The 14709-nt window shown below is 38.2% G+C and overlaps 1 protein-coding gene across 12 annotated transcripts in view; it reads right to left on the bottom strand.

Annotated features, from left to right (window-relative positions):
• The window catches only part of TRDN (triadin), a 424466-nt gene that overhangs the window by 219608 nt on the left and 190149 nt on the right, over window positions 1–14709 (bottom strand). The gene's annotated exons all lie outside the window — the stretch shown is intronic.

Genomic DNA, 14709 nt, shown 5'->3' with positions numbered 1-14709 from the left:
ATTCAAAAGTATCAATTCTTAGGTGCTTAGTCTTCTTCATGGTCCAACTGTCACATCAGTACATGACTACTGCAAAAATCATAGATCTGACCATATGGATCTCTGTTGGCAAAGTGATGTCTCTGCTTTTTAATATGCTATCTAACCCTGCTCACCTGTGAATGGCTCCACGAGTAAAGAGGTTAGCACATCCCCTCCCTGAGGTTGGCCAGTCCAGGAGATATTTGCAAATTAATGGCCTTTTACTTTATTCCCTCAACTTCGCTCGCTCTCTCTTCTATAAAAGAACCTGGCATCCAGACCCAGACAAGATGGTTATTTTGAGACATTAGTCTGCTATCTTCTCAATCAGCTGGCTTGCCAAATAAAGTTGTGTTCCTTGCCTCAATATCTTGTCTCTACACGACTGAGCGACTGAACTGAACTGAACTGAACTGAAGGTATATTGACTTGTGCAGTGAGTAGAGTGTGCTTGGACTCGGTAACATAAATAGTTATTTTATATGACCAGAACAAGGCCAAAAAATTGTGTTAGTTTGGTTTAATGAAATTGATTTGAAGGTGATATAAAATTACACTATAGGAGAATACTACAATAGAATACAGCACAAGACCTTATATGTGTTAGAATATATACTTAGTTCTCAGATGAAAGTCTACATATTCTTTATGTGATAAAACGGGCTCAGGAAAGGTGAGTAACATGCCCAAATTCACAAATCATGTAAGTGACACAACAAGGATTTAAAACTAAGGATCACCGAAAACTCTGTTCTTTCCCCTGCAATATGGAATATGAAGTTTGCAGTAGACTTACTCTAACAAAAAATTACAAATGAACTGAGGTGTGGGCAGAAAAGAAGTGCCAACTTCTAACCTATCTCTGCGAAATTGTCTTTCAGCTCTCTCACATCCAAAGTTCTCTGACATAATGACACATTTTTTGTTTCTGAATTTAGTATGCAAAAGAGAATGCAAAGGGAAAGATTATTTGATACATTTCAAATTGCAAAAAAGTTTGTTAATTAAAATTCACATTTGAAATGGATAAAGTAGATTGTGCCCAAACCTTTCAAGAATGAAAGAAAAACTTTATAAACAATAAAACGATTGCATTATTTTTGAATGGATTATGTTTATATAAAGATTGCCACATCTGTTCTTTTTCCTTCTGGTATTTATTTTTCCTCTCAATGCTTTTACATTCTGGGAAGCAAATGCTCAATTAAAGTTTATTGAGTCTTAGACTCAAGTGAAACGCTCTCCATCCACACACTCATCTCTGAATAGCTTCCAAGAGAATATTTTGCATTTTCTTTTTTGTTCTTTTTGATTTTATTTATTTATTTATTTGGTGCTACAATTATTTGGAGTTTATCTAAAAAGTTTTTAATCCTTTTAAAATGTAGTTTTTATGCAGAATCATTGCTTTTTGAAGATATTTTAGTATAAATTTTCTAATTCATCTTTCTACAAGGGTAAGGAAAATATAAATATAAGATTCATTTCGAGTAACTGTTAATTTTCAAAATCATATTATTTATGTATAATTACCTTTTCCATATTTTTATCTATATACATTTCCTACATTTGTCTGTAGCTGGAAATGAATTGCAAAAGTACTCTGTTGCATTTAAAATGTCAAAAACACCTAGAAACATCAGAGAATTGAGATTTTCCTGTATGTGACTAAATTATTGATATTTAAGAAAAAAGTTGGTTATCATTTAAAATCAAAGTATACATTAAAGTATTATTTCAAAGATATAGCTATTTTTATAACAGATCCTTGAGAATTTAGGGCTTCAGTTACTAAATAAATTAGAACGACTCAATAGTTATTTTGAAATAAAATTTGACTTTAACATTACCAAAAGTTACTGGTATATTGGGCACATTCATAGGTGTGATTTTTAACTGAAGCCTTTTAATTATTGACCTTAAGCTTAATGCATGAAAGTGAAAGTTGATCAGTCGTGTCCTACTCTTTGCAACCCCACTGACGTCCATGGAATTCTCTAGGCCAGAATACTGGAGTGGGTAGCCTTTCCCTTCTCCAGTGGATCTTTCCAATCCAGGGATCGAGCCCAGATCTGCGGCATTGCAGGCGGATTCTTTACCAGCTGAGCCACAAGGGAAGCCCAAGAAAATCCAGCAGATCTTCTTGATGCAGGACTTGAACCAGAGTCTCCTGCATTGCAGGTAGGTTCTTTACCAACTGAGCTATCAGGGAAGCCCAAGCTTAATATATATCAATATTTATAAAGGAAATAAGTACCCCTTCAATGAATACAACTTTTCTAGTTGTAATTGTTTTAATATATGGAATTCAACTTTATTTCAAGTGATAGACTACATAAGTTTCATCATCGTTCACAAATTATAACAAACCATTAATGCAATTTTTGTCTTCTTCCTAATATAAGGAAGGTCTAGTCTAGTATATCAAATTTTTTTTACACAAAATTCTTACATAATTTAAGCGAATATCTGTCACCATTTATCATGTGAACAACTGCCAAGACTCCTTACTCCATTTGGGTAAAACAGACCTGGCTGTAACAGTGCAGCCACTTTTTCCATCAGTACTAGAGAGAATGAATAATCTCAATGGGGATTCTAAGAAGTTTATAAAACAGAAAGAAACATTTAGGTTAAGCTGACACAAATAGCAAATAAATGTTTTATGATGAATAAACTAGATGATGAATGAACTAGAACTTTGGAGGGACCTGGCTCTTGTAAAATGCTTTCTGAGAGAAATTTGCTGGCACAAGAAGGTTCCAATTAAATGAGATGGCTGAATGGCATCACCGACTCTGTGGACATGAGTTTGAGTGTACTCCGGGAGTTGGTGATGGACAGGGAGGCCTGGCGTGCTGTAATTCATGGGGTCGTGGAGAGTCAGACACGACTGAGCGACTGAACTGAAATGAACTGAACTGAATAAGGAAGCTATAAAAATCACATTCACTCTTATTCACAAACCTTCTCATTCCTAATTTTCTCTTTGGTCAAAATATAGGGGAAAAAATCTAATTCTTAATATCAGCATGATAATTATGAAAGACCTCTGAGCCAAAAAGCTGGCCTTCATCAACAGAAAGCCCCTTACTCTTCCCTGATTCTTGGTTGTCATCTCTTAGATTTTTTAATTTTTTATTCTAGGGATCTCCAGAATAAAAATATTGCTACTAGACTGTCAAATCAGATGACATCTCTTGCTATATTGTCAGATGTATAGGGGAAGAAAAACATAACTTCTTTATCTTATTATGGGTAAAGTTAATGATTTTCACAAAAAGCATTTTTAATCAATAATGGGAAATCAAGACTATTATAACAAGATAGAAAAGTTTTAACTCTGGAGATGCAAGTTTCTTAAGAATATTTAATGTCTACTAAAAGACAAACCTAAGGAGCATATTAAAAAGCAGAGACATCACTTTGCCTACAAAGGTCCGTCCAGTCAAAGCTATGGTTTTGCCAGTAGCCATGTATGGATGTGAGAGTTGGACCATATAGAAGGCTGAGTGCCCAAGAACTGATGTTTTCAAACTGGTGCTGGAGAAGACTCTTGAGAATCCCTTGAACAGCAAGGAATTCAAATCAGTCAATTTTAAAGGAAATCGACTCTGAAAACTCACTGGAAGGACTGATCCTAAAGCTGAAACTCTAATACTTTGGCCACCTGATGGTGAAGAGCCGACTCATTGAAAAAGACCCTGATACTGGGAAAGATTGAGAGCAGGAAGAGAAGGGGGGTGCAGAGGACGAAATGGTTGGATAGCACCATCCACTCAATGGACATAGTTCGAGCAAATTTCAGGAGACAGTGAATAACAGGGAAGCCTGGCATGCTGCAGTCCATGGGGTTACAAAGAGTCAGATGACTGAGAGACTGAACAACAACAAAAAATGCAGATTTGTATTACATGAAAGTGAAAGTGAAGTCGCTCAATCGTGTCCAACTCTTTGCCACCCCATGCACTAGAGCTTGCCAGACTATTCCATTCATAGTGTTTTCCAGGCAAGAATACTGGAGTGGCTGCCATTTCCTTCTCCAGGGGACCTTCCCAACCCAGGGATTGAATCCAGGTCTCCTGCATTGCAGGCAGACTCCTTACCATCTGAGCCGCTGCTGCTGTCGCTTCAGGCGTGTTTGACTCTGTGCAACCCTATAGACGGCAGCCCACCAGGCTCCCCCGTCCCTGGGATTCTCCAGGCAAGAACACTGGAGTGGGTTGCCATTTCCTTCTCCAATATCTGAGCCGCTAGGCTATTATATTTCATATACGGGATATGTCCTTACATTTCCTTTTTCTTGACACTCTTCCACCTATTTGTTTTTTGTGTTTCTATCTTTTCCCCTTAATTTAGTCAAGTCGGTTGTTAAGGCTTACCTACTTTTCCACGATACTAAGCTGAATTGTACTTGTTCCAGCATATTAACTCCACATAACTGTGTTACCTCATGCCTAACCCTGTACAGTGCTACAATCAAAAGAAATGGCAGTTTAAAATTCAAGAAAGAGTTGAAGACACATTTAAATCTTTCCTGAGGTCTCTCAAAATAGCTAATGTTGTATGACCCAAAGCAAAACGTTCTAAAGATTCTCTCCTTATTGGACTCCCCAGTCCTCTCTCAACATAGCAGCTCTTCCAAAAGCCTTCTCCCTCTGGAAGTGGAAGTGTTAGTCGCTCAGTCGTGTTAGACTCTTTGGGACCCCATGGACCGCAGCCTGCCAGGCTTCTCTGTCTATGGGATTTCCCAGGCAAGAATACTGTAGTGGGTTGCCATTTTCTTCTCTAGGGAATCTTTCCAACTCAGGGATTGAACTCAGGTCTCCTGTATTGAGGACAGACTCCCTACCATCTGAACCACCAGGGAAGTCTCTCTTTCTGGAAAGCACACTAAAAAGTTACTCCAGCCCATGCTGACTCTCCTATTCCCTTCTCAAGCTCTTTACTCACTGTCCAAATCTTACGTTTTCTTCTGGGAACTATCCCTTGTTCAAACATGAATTAATTTAATTATTTGAGCTTCTTCCAAGTGTCTTTTTTGTTCAGCCAGCATATCCTGAGTCCTAAGTATAATATAAACACTCAGGAACTGACCAGGCATATCTAGAATATTCATTTGGCATTAAGGTGGTGGGGAAAAGCTAAGAATACTTGTGTTAATATTTGTGTCCTCATCACACATGTAAGTAAGAATAATTTTAAAAATTTTTTTACAAATAATTGAAAGGTGAAAGTTGAATTCAGTCTGTAGTTCAGTGACTAGTGTACCAAAGTTGATTTCTTCGTCTTGGTAGGTGAATCATGGTTATGTAAAATGAAAACATTAGAGGAAAAATATACTAGAAATCTGTATATTATATTTACAGTTATTCTTTTAATCTAAAAACATCTGAAAATAAAGAGTTTAAAAACAACAAAATGTTGGAAAAATTTTAAGACTGAAATAGATGATTCATTTTCCCCTCAGAAGTAGGGATTAGCCCTTGTGTAACACAAAGGAAATGAAATAAATGTGTAGGGAGGAAAATGAATGAAATAAAAGCCTCAAGCATGATAAATTTATGGAGATGAAACAGAATTCTGAGATCATTATGTTGAAAATAAAACTTTTTAGATGAGGAAGATGAATCATCTCAGAGTTTAAGAAACTAATATGAACTAGTGGGTCTCTGGTTTGGACTCCTGATTGCTATACCCTCATTTATGGGTAGGGTATAACAGTAGGTCATCATGATCTTCTAATCCACAAATCTAGAGGACCCTGGCCAATTTTTGACATATCCATCTCTCTGGGGCTCTTGGCTTTGTTGTACCCTTTCTTTTCTCATTATTTTTTCATATTTGGCTTTCTAGTCTGCATTCTGCTGATGTTTTTGATGGTTAATTTTATGTGATGACATTTGGTATGGTTCATTTTGACTAGGCCATAGTAACAGTTACTTGGTCAAAACCATTCTAGTTGTTGCTCTAAGGTATTTTTTAGATGTGATTAATATTTAAATCAGTAGACTTTGAGTAAAGCAGATTGCCAATCAGTTGAAGGCATTAAGAGAACAGACTGACATTTTCTAAGGAAGAAGGAATTCTGCCTCTAGTCTGCCTTTGGACTTGAGAAAATAATATTAACTCTTCCCGGGTATGCCCGATGGACTTCAGACTTACCAGCACCCCAAATCACATGATTGCATGAACCACATTAGAATAACTGTCTCTGTCTCCCCTCTCCCTGCCCCGCTGGGTGTGTGTGTTTGTGTGTGTGTGTAGGGGGGCAGTTGTGTGTGTGCACATATATTGTATTGGCTCTGTTTCTCTGAAGAACTCTAAGACAATGTTATTCCCACATTTTCCTTCGTGGATGCCCTACACCTCACTCAAACTCATGACAGGCCTGCCATTGAGTTATATTCAAAACTAAAATTTGTATGACACAGGATATTTTTAAGATCTCCTGTTCCTTGAGAGCTCAGTAAGAATTACCAGGAAAGGTAATGCTTCTCTGATCACAAATTGTAAGCATCACTGAGGTTAAAAATAATTAAACAGTTTTCTAATACGAATTTCATAGTTCTTTTTAATATAATTGTATACATTAAGACTGTCCAAAAATGAAACACAACATATTATGCAGACCCAAAGCATTGCACTATGAATTCTTTTTCACCAAGAATAACATAGAACTAGAATGCCCCACTACACGCTTCAGGAAATGCTATGCTCAGATTAAGTTTATGACTTCAGTGTCTGTAGCTCTCTCATTTGTGAACTGCAGACTCCTAGCTTCAGCTGTCTGCTGGAGATGACCACTTATGTGAATCCCACTTAACATGCTGCTCAACACATGGCAGAGTCTTCATTTTCTCTCCAGGTCCAATACCCACCCTCACCTTTATGGATTGTGTTAACTAAGGATTAACACAACCTCTGGATTCAGGTTAGTTTGGCCAATAGGAACAAAATCAAGAGATAATAGAGCAGGAAAAAAAAAGAGACAATTGAATGTTTATTCTGCAGCTACCTCCCTGGCTTACTGAGAATATTATATACATAATTTTGCAAATTATTGATGATATGTTCTTCTATATATAGCTCTGACTGGGTGATATGTAACTCTCTTAGAGTTGCAATGTTTGGGGATTTGTGAACCTCTCCATTTCCATGACTCCTCAGGCCTAGGACTGATATAACTCTCCTGAGTTGGTCAGGCATGGAGTGCTTCACCATAACTCTGCTCAAACCTTTATAAACACTACGTTCATTAAACACTCTTAATCATCCATTTTGACTGTTCCAGGGACCCTGATGCACTAAGCAAGTCTGAAACTGAAATTATCATCTCCCCAAACCTGTTCTTATTCTTAAGTGCCATTCATTTACCCAGGTCAGATAAGATTTTAGCAATTATGCTCAGCCCTAACTTTTAGTTGCTAGCTCTAGATAATGGAATAGACTGATCCTAGGCATGAGATATTTGAATTCCAATTCCAATTACACCATTGTTAGCATGGCGTTATCTTAGGCAATTTATTTGATTCCTCTGATCTTCTCTTGAAATGATATAAATCATATTCACTGCTTGAAATTGTTTTGAGGGCGAAATGTGATAGTACTTTGCCAACCAAGGTCCGTCTAGTCAAGGCTATGGTTTTTCCCGTGGTCATGTATGGATGTGAGAGTTGGACTGTGAAGAAAGCTGATCGCCGAAGAATTGATGCTTTTGAACTGTGGTGCTGGAGAAGACTCTTGAGAGTCCCTTGGACTGCAAGGAGATCCAACCAGTCCATTCTGAAGGAGATCAATCCTGGATGTTCATTGGAAGGACTGATGCTAAAGCTGAAACTGCAATACTTTGGCGACCTCATGCGAAGTGTTGACTCACTGGAAAAGACTCTGATGCTGGGAAAGGTTGGGGGTGGGAGGAGAAGGGGACGACAGAGAATGAGATGGCTGGATGGCATCACCGACTCTGTGGACATGAGTTTGAGTGAACTCCGGGAGTTGGTGATGGACAGGGAGGCCTGGCGTGCTGTGATTCATGGGGTCGTGGAGAGGCGGACACAACTGAGCAACTGAACTGATAACAAAAGTAGCATGATTTTTCCTCAGAAACAGTAGCCTCCTACGTTTTTCTTACCTCTACACCTCCAAGCTCTACCCTTCATCATCCACCCTTACTATCCCTGACTCATTGCTGACTCATCACCTTACTTATTGCTGACTCAGTGATCTAAAATGCAAATCTAATTTCATTGATATATATAGAAGAACTGTACTACTCCGCTGCTCAGTTGTTTTAGCAGGCTCATGCAGTCTATGGTGGGGGATGGGGGTAAATGATTCAGTTTTTTGTACAAAATTCTTTAGGATATGACCAGAATCCTATATTAAGAAATTTTATAGAGTTTCACAGTTGCTGACCAATGACATTTATGTGATTACCATATTAACTTCTACAGATATCAATAAAAATCCACCATGAAAATTAATTATTTACTATATGTACAAATTTGCTGATTAAAAAAGAAATGATAATGATAATAGTAACCAATAGCTCAGTACCTAATTGTGCTAAGTTGCTATACACTTATTTCAAGCAGTCCTCATAGCAACTTTCTAAGTAAAAGAGGCCCTAAAAGTAGTATTGCAGTTTCATGGGGGCAGGAGGAGAAGGGGTCGACCGAGAATGAGATGGCTGGAAGGCATCACCGACTCTGTGGACATGAGTTTGAGTGAACTCCGGGAGTTGGTGATGGACAGGGAGGCCTGGCGTGCTGTGATTCATGGGGTCTCGGAGAGTGGAACACGACTGAGCGACTGAACTGAACTGAACTGAAAAGTAGTATGGTTTACCTATGTTATCAAAATTTACAACTGGAAGTCAATTCCATTAAAAACTGCACAAAGATACAAGTTAAGTTGACCTCAAAACAAAGGAAAATATTGTATTGCCCAAAAGTTCAACAAGATTTACTGTGTCACAGAGTTAATGGAATGAGAATCTGGCCCAAATTTCTATTTTATTATTTTATGCTTTTTGCTTCTCAGGATATATCTCAATGAAGAGCAAAGATGATAAAGTTCCCAGTTTAATAGAACTGTAAATAAAATGTTACTAGCTCCTGTAGAACATTGTCCTCGAATGCATCCTCCGGTAAGAAATTATCTCATAATAAGTTTCTTATATTGCTCCTTTCTCCTCTATACAAATACTACCAACTTACTCTTTATGGCCCAATGCAAGTCTTGTGATTTGACCACATAGCCTTGCCTCATTCATATTTCATCTTCCTCTTACCTTTCACAGCCTTTATGACCTGTACAACTCACTTTTTGAACTTCAGAAAATAATGCTTCATAGTATTATCCATTTCACGGGGACATGCTTGGTTGCCCCAAGTTTGACATCTGTATCCAGACCATGGTCACAACCTTACACATCCACAGGAGCTATTTAAAGACTGGACCAAGCCATGGAGTCTTCACTCTGCTCTTAATTCAGCTTACTACCAATCCACCAAACTGAAAAAAATAAGCTTGAGATCTCTGGGTGTGAAAGCAGAAAATTACCTCTGAGATTATTTAAGTTCAGTCTCCACAGTCGACAGTAGAAGAAATGGAGGCCCTAAAAAGTCAATCCATTTGTCAAAGATAATATAACTAATTAGTGTCAAAGCTGCAATTGGAAGCTGGGACTTTAGTCTTCTCTTGAGAGTTCTCTTGCCCACTTTTGAGTCATTGCATTTATAATATTATTCACAATTGCAGTACTAAGTTAGTACCAGTTGTATGTTTATTCAAGAAGAAGATAGGGTATATAGTAGTAGTTCACCTTACTTTGTTTGGTTCCGTTACTGCAAATTATGGCTGTAATGGAATACTAAAAGTAATTTAAGTATAAGATATATACCCAATAAGAGATCACATAACATCTTTCCACATCTTTGCCGGAATAGATGCAGCAGGACCATGTTACATTAATGGAAAAGACTCTGATGCTGGGAAGGGTTGGGGGCGGGAGGAGAAGGGGACGATCGAGAATGAGATGGCTGGATGGCATCACCGACTCTGTGGACATGAGTTTGAGTTAACTCCGGGAGTTGGTGATGGACAGGGAGGCCTGGCGTGCTGTGATTCATGGGGTCGCGGAGAGTCGGACACGACTGAGACTGAACTGAACTGAACTGAATCAATCACATGTGGATTGAAGTCTTTAATTCTTCAGAGATCATTGAGAACATAAAACATGATTTTTGGTAGTGGTGGAGGGGGTTGTGTTGAATCAGTTCAGTTCAGTATAGTTAATTTTCCTGGACAAAGGCCAAATGTATTCTAAAACTTATAGTGTTAAGGGCTTTCCTGGTAGTTCAGAAGGTAAAGAATCAGACTGCAATGCAGGAGACCCTCGTTTTATCTCTGGCTCAGGAAAATTCCCTGGAAGAGGGAATAGTGACCCACTCGAGTATTCTTGCCTGGAGAATCCCATGGTTGGTTGTTGTTCAGTCATAAGTCATGTCCGACTCTTTGCGATCCCATGGACCCTCCAGGCTCCTCTGTCCATGAGGTTCTCCAGGCAAGAATACTGGAGTGGGTTGCCATTTCCTTCAGGATTCAAAGAAAACAACTGATTTAACATACGGTCAGTTTTTACATCTGAAGATTCAAAGCAAAATAATTTCATTACGGTGTACAAAGTGCATGGCGTGGGGAGAGAAGTGAAATTCTAGGATGACCAGAGACACCTTCGGGCCTTAGAGAAGTGACCCAAGATAAGAAGTGAATTGATACTTCACGGACTGAGAAGCAAGTGCTGTTAGAACCTCATTGCTTTAAGTGCTATGAAAGCACAAAGGAAGCAGTTAAGGGCTTCATAGATGTGCAGAATGCATTCGCCCATAACAAGGTCTTTTTTTTTTTATTTCGACTGATAAAACCCTGAATTGCTTCCAATCTCCTGTGAGCAAACTTAATAATCTAGTCTATATATAATTCCTCCTCTTTTAAACATTAAAATGCAAAATATGTTTAAGCTCCTACATTTTGACCTGTTTTAACTGTATTCCTCAAATCGAAGTTAGTGTCACATGTAAATTCCTTTTACATAATACCATTTTCTCACAACTTGGTCCTAAGGAAGTTCCAGACTAAAATAGTGCATCAAGGACTGTGCATAATCAGCCTCACTAAAAACAGCTTGATTAATACTAAATATGTCCTAGTTCCTAATCAATTATGTTAATGAAGTCCCAGGCAGCACATCTGCAAGCGCTGACAAAGCCCATGATCTCAGCGTTGCCTGATAATGTGGGCTCCTTGGGAAGTTGCTCAGTGCCAGCATGCTCAGGGCAAAGACTGTGCCTTTCTGCAGACAAAAAGTGGATACTACTAACAAAAGTCTGGGAATCCTGCAATATTGCTAGATTATTCACTTAAACTGTATTGGGCTCCAGGATGAAATGTCAAATAATATTTCTCTTTAAATATAATAGCAGAACCTAAGCGTCCCATTTAACAAATGACACGTTCCTTTCCAAGTGACAGACTGATAGGCAAAACATTTGCTATCTGATGGTTTATGAGCCTCTTCCAGGAGCTAAGGTAGAGTCAAACATTTGAAATAATCTGCCTATCAGAAACTGCCTTAGATTGGGGAATTGGAGTCCCCAGATTTATGTCCATCTCACAACAACAGTAGAATTGGAATCTGATGAAACATAAAGGTGACAGTATTATTTATAGGCTATCTCTTGCTCTGTGAACATTTGGACAGTGAGATGGTTACTTGTCTGTTTTTTGTCTAATTATCTCAAGTCACATAAACTATTATAGTCCAAATGTCAGAAGAAATATAACTCTGATCTCCCTCCCTTCTTGCTTTTGGACTATAAATTTCTTCTTTCTTATTAGCTAGGTAAATTGATATATATCAGTAACCAATAATGAGAGTGATTTTTTGTTGTTTTATTACCTTCAGTATAAACTCAGTTATATTTGAGTTCAGTTAAGAAAAATTTTTTTAAATATTTAACTCCTATCAGTTATAAGCATGTATAGCAGATGATACAAGTTAGGGATTTATGGTGTTAGGAAGACATACATGATAGAAATGAAAAAGGGAAAATCATTGAGTGCTAAAAAAGAAATACTTAAACAACTTATTAAACTGAACAAATTATATGAGCTAAACATTCAAGTTGCTTTACATTAACTAAACTTAAAGGTTACCAACTGCTACGGGCTGAATTGAGTCCTTCCAAAACTTATATGTTGAAGCCCTAACCCTCCATGTTACTGGATTGGAGACAGGGCCTTCAGCAGGTAATGAAACTTAAATGAGATCACAAGGGTGGAGTCCTGATCCAATAGAAGTTTCTTTGCTAAGAAGAGGAAGAGACACCAGCGCATGTTCTCTGCCGTGCGACAACACAGCAAGAAGGAGATCATATACAAGCCAGGAAGCAGGCTCTCACTAGAATCCAGTCTCAGGTACCCTGACCTGAGACTCCCAGTTTCCAGAACTGTGAGAAAATACATCTCTGTTGTTTAAGCCATCCAGTCGGCAGTATTTTGCTATGGCAGCCCTTGAAGACTAAGACACTAAAGCTGATAGGGAATTTAAGAAATTATCATATCAAGAAGAAGCTGTCCTCATATAACTTTCTCACACACAAAGGAAATCTGGACCCAGATGAGTGATGGGAGTTGGAGGTGTGAAAGACAAGGGAGGCAGTGAGACCATCACCCTATCAAAACGATCACATTTAAAGATTAATAAATAAAAGACCTATGTGGACCAAATAAATGTGTCTTTAGCTTGGTTGGATGGGAGACAAAAGTTTCAAACCTTGAACTGTATCTGGATCATTTTCTAAATATTCAAGAAGTGTTGCTTATTTGGACTCTTGGAGTAAGACTTTCCATGAACTTTTCATTAAATCATGGTCTCTAATAATCAAACAAATTCTTTTCTTCAGATTGGTTCTGATACAGTACTGACTTACAGATTGTATTTTTATTTGAAAATTGCAACTGCTAATTCATTCAATTTGTAGCTGACCAACTCAAAATATCTTGCATACAATATATAATAAGGTTGTTATAATTTACAAGTATAATGTAACCTTTCCCTCAATCCTAATGGCATTTCTCTTGCTCTCTTGCCTTTCTATAATGCTTAGAAAGGAAAAAGCAACCTTTTGCTTTTTCCCCACACAACTAGCAATCAAAATTTTTCCATGTGTGCCATTCCAGTTATTCTGAAGGACATTTGGCCAGTAGTAGCTCATTTAGGTGATTACTACTAAGTTGAAAGTATTTTTAGGAATATTCAGTTGCTCTCTACCTGCCTCCTAAATCAGGTAGGACTTTACTACTCAGATGAAGTACTGAAGAAGCAGCAGCAATATTTGGGAGCTTGTTGAAAACGCAGAATCTCGGGCCTTACCCTTGACCTAGCAAATCAGAATTTTCATTGTCAAAGATCCCCAGGTGATCTCTGTGTATATTTAAATATTGATGCACATTGATATATTTAAATATTGATGCACTCTTGATTGACATCAGAAGATAATACGTCTATCATTCCCTTCCGTTCTGTCGCTCAGTCGTGTCCGACTCTTTGCGACCCCGTGGACTGTAGCCTACCAGGCTTCTCCGTCCATGGGATTCTCCAGGCAAGAATACTGGAGTGGGTTACCGTTTCCTTCTCCAGGGGATCTTCCGGACCCAGGGATCGAACCCGGGTCTCCCGCATTGGAGGCAGACGCTTTAACCTCTGAGCCACCAGGGAAGCCCTATCTATCATAGAACTGCCTGAAATCCAAAGAACAAAACGTTATGCCTTCATGTTACCAAAGTTGTTGATGTCTCAGAAAACATTACGTTACAATCCTCAAACTCCAAAGTCTGCATAGTAATGTGATAGAAAGATCCTTGGGTATAGATCTAGAAAGTCAGGGCTAGAATCCAAGTCCTTCTGTTTACTAGTTTAAAAAAGATAAACTCCAAGTCTAAATTTGTTAATCATTGATAATAATATCTACAGGGTTTTGAGGCATAGAATAAGAAATGCATATTCCCACAGCCAAAATAAAAATATTCTAAATAAATGTGAGTTGAATACAGCATAGCCACAGGTATGATTTGGTCAGAATCTGGCCAGAAAAGTACATAGAACATGCTGGTATTTCAATCTAAACTTAGGAAAACTTCACCTGCTCAGCTACTCAAATTCTCCCCTGGCTACTGACTAACATAAATAAATGTATTGACTGAAATAGAAATGTATAGCCAAGTGACTTCTGGGTCTGTGGTCAATTAGACAATGTATCTTTCACCAAGGCATTCAGATTTTATTAAAAAATAAAAATAAATTTAAAAACTATTTGAAGCAGGCTACCAACTGGAGAAGGAAGTGGCAACCCACTCCAGTGTTCTTGCCTGGAGAATCCCAGGGACGGGGGAGCCTGTTGGGCTTCTGTCTATGGGGTCACACAGAGTCGGACACGACTGAAGTGACTTAGCAGTAGCAGCAACCAAATTTATATGTTTGGTGTAAAATAATTGCTTGGATTTGTAGTCATTTTTACAGATAAACATAAGCCAAGGGCTCTTAAAATTTAATGTATATAAGACTCAACTGAGGAGTCTGTTAAAAATATAGATTTTCCTCTCTTAATTGCCAGAGAATCT

This window comes from Moschus berezovskii, chromosome 10 (genome assembly GCF_049115385.1).
Source record: "Moschus berezovskii isolate FMDL1 chromosome 10, NW_MosBer_1.0, whole genome shotgun sequence".
Lineage (NCBI taxonomy): Eukaryota > Metazoa > Chordata > Mammalia > Artiodactyla > Moschidae > Moschus > Moschus berezovskii.
This window is presented reverse-complemented; position numbering and strand designations above follow the sequence as displayed.